A 6605-nucleotide genomic window follows, 5' to 3' on the forward strand; every position below is an offset into this window, starting at 1 on the left:
TTGAAATGTTTTGCTTCAAAAATGTTTTAGCAAATGAGTTTGAGACAAGCAGACAATTTAATGTTTATGACAATTAAACATCCCCTGAAGTGAAAAAGAGTGCACTAAAAATGAAAGTTGTATAATATTTGTCAGATTTTAGTGTCTTTAAAAATAGATATGGATGGGCCTCATTTCTATAGATTCTGATATAATAAACTTAGAGTGGGACTCAGGAGTCTCTATTTTACTTCTATGCACATAATGAAAATGGATATTCTAGTATAATCATAAGAAATCTTTATTGCATGAAATACTTTAATTTTATTGAGTTTAATAGTCTTGTTTGTTTTTGATACCATGAGACAAAGTCATAACCTTGCACTTGTGCCACTGCGCTATATACCCAGCCCAATAGTGTTTTAAAATCTTTCATGTACATTATTTAATTTGATCCATGATCTTCTCAGATAACCTGGATGGCATTATCCTCTTTTTATTAGTTAAAACAAACAGCTACCACAAAGTTCAGAGAGACTGATTTACCTAAAGAAATTGTGAGCAAATGTAGTTGGTAGTTCAATTAGTATCCTTGGTTTCATATCCATACTTTTGAATCTGTATAGCAGGTTGGCAGGGAGGAATCATAAGAATATTTCTTTTGCTTCCTTTTTATACATCAGTTGTCAATTCAGTATAAGAGTACAGTGAGGAGTTATTACAGCTGGTTAGCACTCTTTCTGGCTCCTGTATGAAGACCTAGACTCAGTTTTCTAGAAATTCTAGAGAAGTATAAATTGAAATTGAACAGCTTTGCTATTCACAACAGGAAAACATTTTTCTCGAGAAGTAAAGAACACTTTGCTCAGCCTCTTTGTTCTGCTCTTTCACATTTAATTTGAAGGTTGTCTTGGCAAGTGACATGTGATAGAGATTAGACTTACAAGGAGGTAAAGTTTTATTGGTTGAGGGATATAGAAGACTGGATAGAAAATGGTAGGTTTTTGTTTTGTTTTGTTTTGTTTTTTGCGGAACCAGGATTGAACTCAGGTCCTTGCACTTGCCAGGGATGCGCTTATTCCACTGAGTCATCTCCCCGGCCCCCCACTGAGCCATCTCCCTGGCCCCTATTTTAATTTATTATTATTATTATTATTATTATTATTATTATTGGTACCAGGAATTGAACTCAGGACCTTGTGCTTGCCAAGCAAGCACTTACTCCACTGAGCTATCTCCCTGGCTAAAATAGTAGTTTAAAAACAGGAGGAATAAAGTTGAATGAAACTCCCAATGGTGACTGAAATAATTATTTAACTTATAGTTATTCAATTATTTAATTTATAGAAAAGAGAGATAAACACAAAAACAAGATGGTAGAATTCAAACAAGTAGAAAACGAAAAATAAGGTTGGCTGGTTAGCAAGAACACCAGGGGTGATTGAACTGTACAGTGTATATTTAAATAAAAAGTTAGAACAGTAAAAAACACATTGCCATTATTCTCCCTCCACATCCTTAAAATACTCCTCCCCTCTTGGAACATATATATACCATCATTGTTGGCAATGTGTCTTTTACTGTAGTGTTATTAAATTAAAATATTCACTGTATTTTTGAACTATATTAACATCTTTATCATTTCTGTAAGTATTAAGTTTCCAATATTATTTAAATAATAAATGATGATATTATTATATAATTACTACAAGAACATTTCTTTTGAAAATGATTTAACAGAGTATACAAGGATTTAAAATTTCCTTTATAGGAAACATTTTCAATACTGTAATAGTCAAAGTAAAATTATATTTTGTTATTATTAGCCGAGTTGATTGATTTTTTTATTTTTTATTTTTTTTTGGTGGTACCAGGGGTGGAACTCAGGACCTTGTGCTTGCCAGGCAAGCATTTATTTCACTGAGCTATCTCCCCAGCCCCTAGAGTTGATTGATTCTTAAAGGATAATATAGTGATAAAGAATAAAGCATTTGCTGTTACTAGAGATACTTTATACTTTGGAATTATTTCCAAATTATTTTTGGAGCTGATGACTTAGAAATATTTTAATACATGCATAAATGCTCAGAGAAACTCATTTTTAAATAAACCCTTTTCTTGCCTTTTTAACATATATGGGTTCTTTGAAGACAATTTCTTAAGGGAAGAAAAATTAAAAAGTAAGAGATCTTTGTCAGAGAGGCAGATGAAGGCATGGTTAAAAAGGACAACTCTCTTAAAAGACTCCTATTCTACATTGTTATATACCATTATACTGGCCAGTGGCCCTATACATTTAATGATGAATACTGATTTCATATTCTGCTACTTTCTTAGCACCTGACTACTCTTCTTCCTAGATTAAACACTTGAGTCTCAAGTCAAAATTCTGTTGGTCATTCCCATGGGTAGCCCCGAGTCCAGCATGCTCAGTACATTTTTCCATTTCTCTGTGTTTGATTATGCACATTCTGTCATCTTAAATACTATTTTTCTATAGAATAGTTTATAAATCTTACTTTATAATCAGGGTCTCTCGAAAGTGCTATAGACAGTTTGGGTTGTATAATTTTACGTTTTGGAAGTCTGTCCTGCGTAACATAGTATGTTTGACAACACCTTGCTTTTACCCCTTTGAACTATGAATTGTAATTTTTCTTTCTTTTTTCTCATTAACTTTATTGAAAATCAATAATTATATAACATTTTAAAAATTATAGACAAATATTGAAATGTGGAAAATAGGTATCACTTCTGAGACTGAGCCACTGCTATTTCCTTGATATCTACCCTGTAGACCCATATGGTGTAGGAGAAGTCCATTCGTAGAGTATGCTGATGGAAATATTTTGCTGCTGCATACAAAAGAATAATTGAAGGACTGCTGTTGTACACTTCTTTTTCTCCTGTGATTAATTGTTTGCCCTATTTGGTGGGTTCTTTCTATTCTCATTGATGGAGTTGTCATTTTGATCCCTCTCTAGAATATCTTTATTGGTCTGTGTAGGGTTGGCCTTGTCGTCATGAAATTCTTTAATTGTTCTTTGTCATGGAAGTATTTCACTCCTCCATCAAACTTGAAAGAGAGTTTTGCAGGGTATATCAGTCTGGGTTGGAATTTGTTTTCTTGCAAGACTTTTAGTAATTTGCTCCATGCTCTTCTTGACTTCATGTTTCGAGAAGAGAAATCTGCTGTTATTTTGTTGGGTTTTCCTTTAAAATCTATCTGTTTCTTTTCTCTAGCTGCTTTTAGTATACTGTTCTGTGATGAATTTCTGGGATCTTGATTATTATATGTCTGGGTGTAGTTTTAATTGGGTTGATGCTGTTTGGAGTTCTATATGCTTCAGTCACCTGAATGTCAGATTGTTTCCCCATATTTGAGAAGTTTTCTGCTATTACTTCTGTCTGTATTCTCTTTATATCATTCGTATTGACTCCTTCTTTCTCATTGATATCTATTAGTCTTACATTGTTCATCTTCATATCATCTTGCAGATGTTGAATTATTTTTTCCTGCATCCTAGTTGTTTTTAAGAGATCTTTTTTTATCTTTTCACTAGCTGCAATGGTGTCTTCAAGGTCTGAAAGTCTATTTTCACTTTCATTCAAACGGTTTTGCCAGCTTGTGATTGAGGTTTTAATTTGCTGCAGTGTCTTCCTCTTTCACTGTAGTTATTTTTTTTACTTCAGAAATTATTTCTGATCTGATTTTCTCTATACCTTTTTATAGTTATTTCTTTACTTCAGAGACTATTATTTCAGAGATATCTGGTGTGTGATTTCCAGTTTCTTCTATGCTATTATCTCCTGCATTTGTTCTGGGTGAGCTCAGGGCCTGAGACTGCATTTTGCTTCTTCTCTTTGTCATTTTTGTATAGCACTGACTTATGACCTTTGGTATAGAGCTTTGGTACAGTTATCACCTTAGCACCAGGTCTGGATCTACCAAGTTCAAACTCATCCAGGTGGGTGTGGCTTAGATCTGGCTTCTGTGCTCCACTTCCTGTTGCAGCCCTTGGATATGAACCCGCTCTGCCAGTCTCACAAGATGTTCTGCTCCTGGATCAGCTGGGTGGGGTTGCTTCTAGCTTCTCTGCAGGGAGATCTGCCCCAGGATTCCACACCGGGCCTGTCTAATGGATGAAGTTCCGCTCACACTGTGGGCCTGGGCTCTGGGTCAAATGAGGATCTGGTGGGCCTGGGGTGGTCTCACTCACATGCCAGGCCTGGGCTCTGGCTTGACTATTAGAAACTTTTTAAATAGCATGTAAATTATAATAAGGAATAATTGTGTGTAGTTCGTATATTAGTGCTTAAGTGCTTCATGTGCATAAATAAAAGTGTGATCTCCCAAATTATTTCCTAAAGTAGTTTAATTTGTCTAAACAGAAGAACAATTCTTTGTATGCCTATTCTAAACCTGTCACCTCTTTCTGACCTTGAGGAATCATTGGTGTATTCTCACAGAACCCTTCAATCTCACGGGTAATATGGGTGCAGAATACTGTACTGCTTGATTCTCCAACAACGTTTATGATTATAAATAAGATTTCAAAGACCAAATTATTTTATCCATCTATGCATTCAAAGGAAACATGAAGTTATCTTAAGTTACATTCCCATTAGATAATAAATTCAAGGTTAGGGGCCAGGGAGATGGCTCAGTAGGATAAGCGCTTGACTGGCAAACGCGAGGATCTGAGTTCAATCCCCGGTTCTGAAAAAAATAAAAAATAAAAATAAAATAAATTCAAGGCACATTTATATCTATTTTATCTCTCATATTTAGTGCTATAGTAGTAAATGAGGCATACCCTAAAACAGAGGTACTTGGCCTCACTTTAAAGAGTTTCTTTCCATCAACTACTGTAAGGTGTGGTGACTAAGATTGATTATTCCTATTATATATTCTTATACAAATCTTTAAAATATGCTTATAAATAACAGACTAAAAAATTTCAGTAAGAACTGTCTTTAAAATTTTTAATTCCTAAATTAATTGAGCAGGTCTTTGTTTTGTAAGAATTCGTTGTGTGTGGAAACTGAAGCTGCAACCACACATGTGTCAGCTATTTGCTCACTCTGTACTGTGGTATAGCTACAGCCTCTGTGGATGCTTGAGCCTGTCTTCTGTGCTGGGAGATCACTAGCCAGATTTTACAGAGCATATCACCACTGTGAAATAAATAACAGTTGTAAGAAAGGCAAATTTCAAACTGAAACTCGCAAATACTTGTCTAGCCGTGCTTTATAGCAAAACGTATAGTATATAACTTTAAGAGTTCACATTTGCCATATATTCTCAAAAGTACAGTCCCTAAATGAGCACCTCACAAAGCACTCATATATGAAGATAATACTCATGCCCCAGCACTGATAGGAAATAGCATTAGAAATGTGTACAGAAGGGCCAGCAAGATAGCTCAGTGGTACAAAGCACCTGCTCAGGCAAACTTAGGCAAGCACAGGGACCGAGATTCCATCCACCGCACCACATGCCACGCCAGCCCCACCCCCAGGGTGGGTTGAGCTGGCCATAAAAAGAAAGAAATGTGTGCAGAAGTACTGAGGGACTTAAGGCTATTTAAAGTGACATGGGAACAAGACAGCAGGTTGCCATTCAAGGACAGCTGAGTGTAGTGTGCTACTACCTCAGGCCATACCTTGGCCTTTTCCCAACTTGAATCTAGCAAGAATTCCAGATTTACTCCACATTTGGAGGGGAGAATTTACCAGAATTATGCTTCCTACTTTAATATATATTCACACAAAGAAGGGTCTATCATACAAACTATATTGAACCTCTTACCATATTTTTAAGGCACTTTAGTTCTTCCTTAGTGATGCTCTTAAGAATATCAGCAAGAGTGTAATCCTCTTCAACCATCTGAAACAATGATGAAGTACATGAGAGATAAGCAGCTTTTTTACAATGTCAATAGGAATCATTCTTGGTTATAAATATACCTTTTCAATTGAATTTGCATCTGCTCCTTGCAGTTGCAACAAGGTTCTAAGCTCTTTATCTGTTCTCTCTAACTGAAGGCATGCTGAGATCTCTGCAGTACCTGTAATGATTAGAAGCTTGTATATCAACATGTTTTTCAAAAGTAAAATGGATATAAGAAACTATCCAGAATGTAAATGTGATGTGAAAAGATGAATTAAACTTGGGTTATTCACCTGCCCTGAATATATTATACAATTTGTAATTCTTGAGTTTGCTTTACAGAGAGCAAAATCATCCTCACCTACCCTACTTTTTTATTTTATTTTATTTTATTTTTGTACCAGGAATAGAACTCAGGAGCTTATGCTTCCCAGGCAGGCACTTATGCCACTGAGCTATATCCCTGAACTCCTACCTCTAATAAATGTATAACTTGACATGGAAAAAAAAACAAATAGCAAGTAAAAATTGATTAAATCCTAGCATGTAAAACCATGGAGAATTTGGATAAAGTAAAGATGAATTATTTCCTAGATTCTTAACCAACAAAGAATAGGAGATCTTATTTCTCAAACTATTCAGTGTTTGAAGGAGATTTTTTTTGTTTTTAATACATTTAGTATCACATGCATATCTTATGACATTTTACAACTTCTTTAAGTGGCTGTTGCTT

Source organism: Octodon degus, unplaced genomic scaffold (assembly GCF_000260255.1).
Source record: "Octodon degus isolate 3935 unplaced genomic scaffold, OctDeg1.0 scaffold00103, whole genome shotgun sequence".
Lineage (NCBI taxonomy): Eukaryota > Metazoa > Chordata > Mammalia > Rodentia > Octodontidae > Octodon > Octodon degus.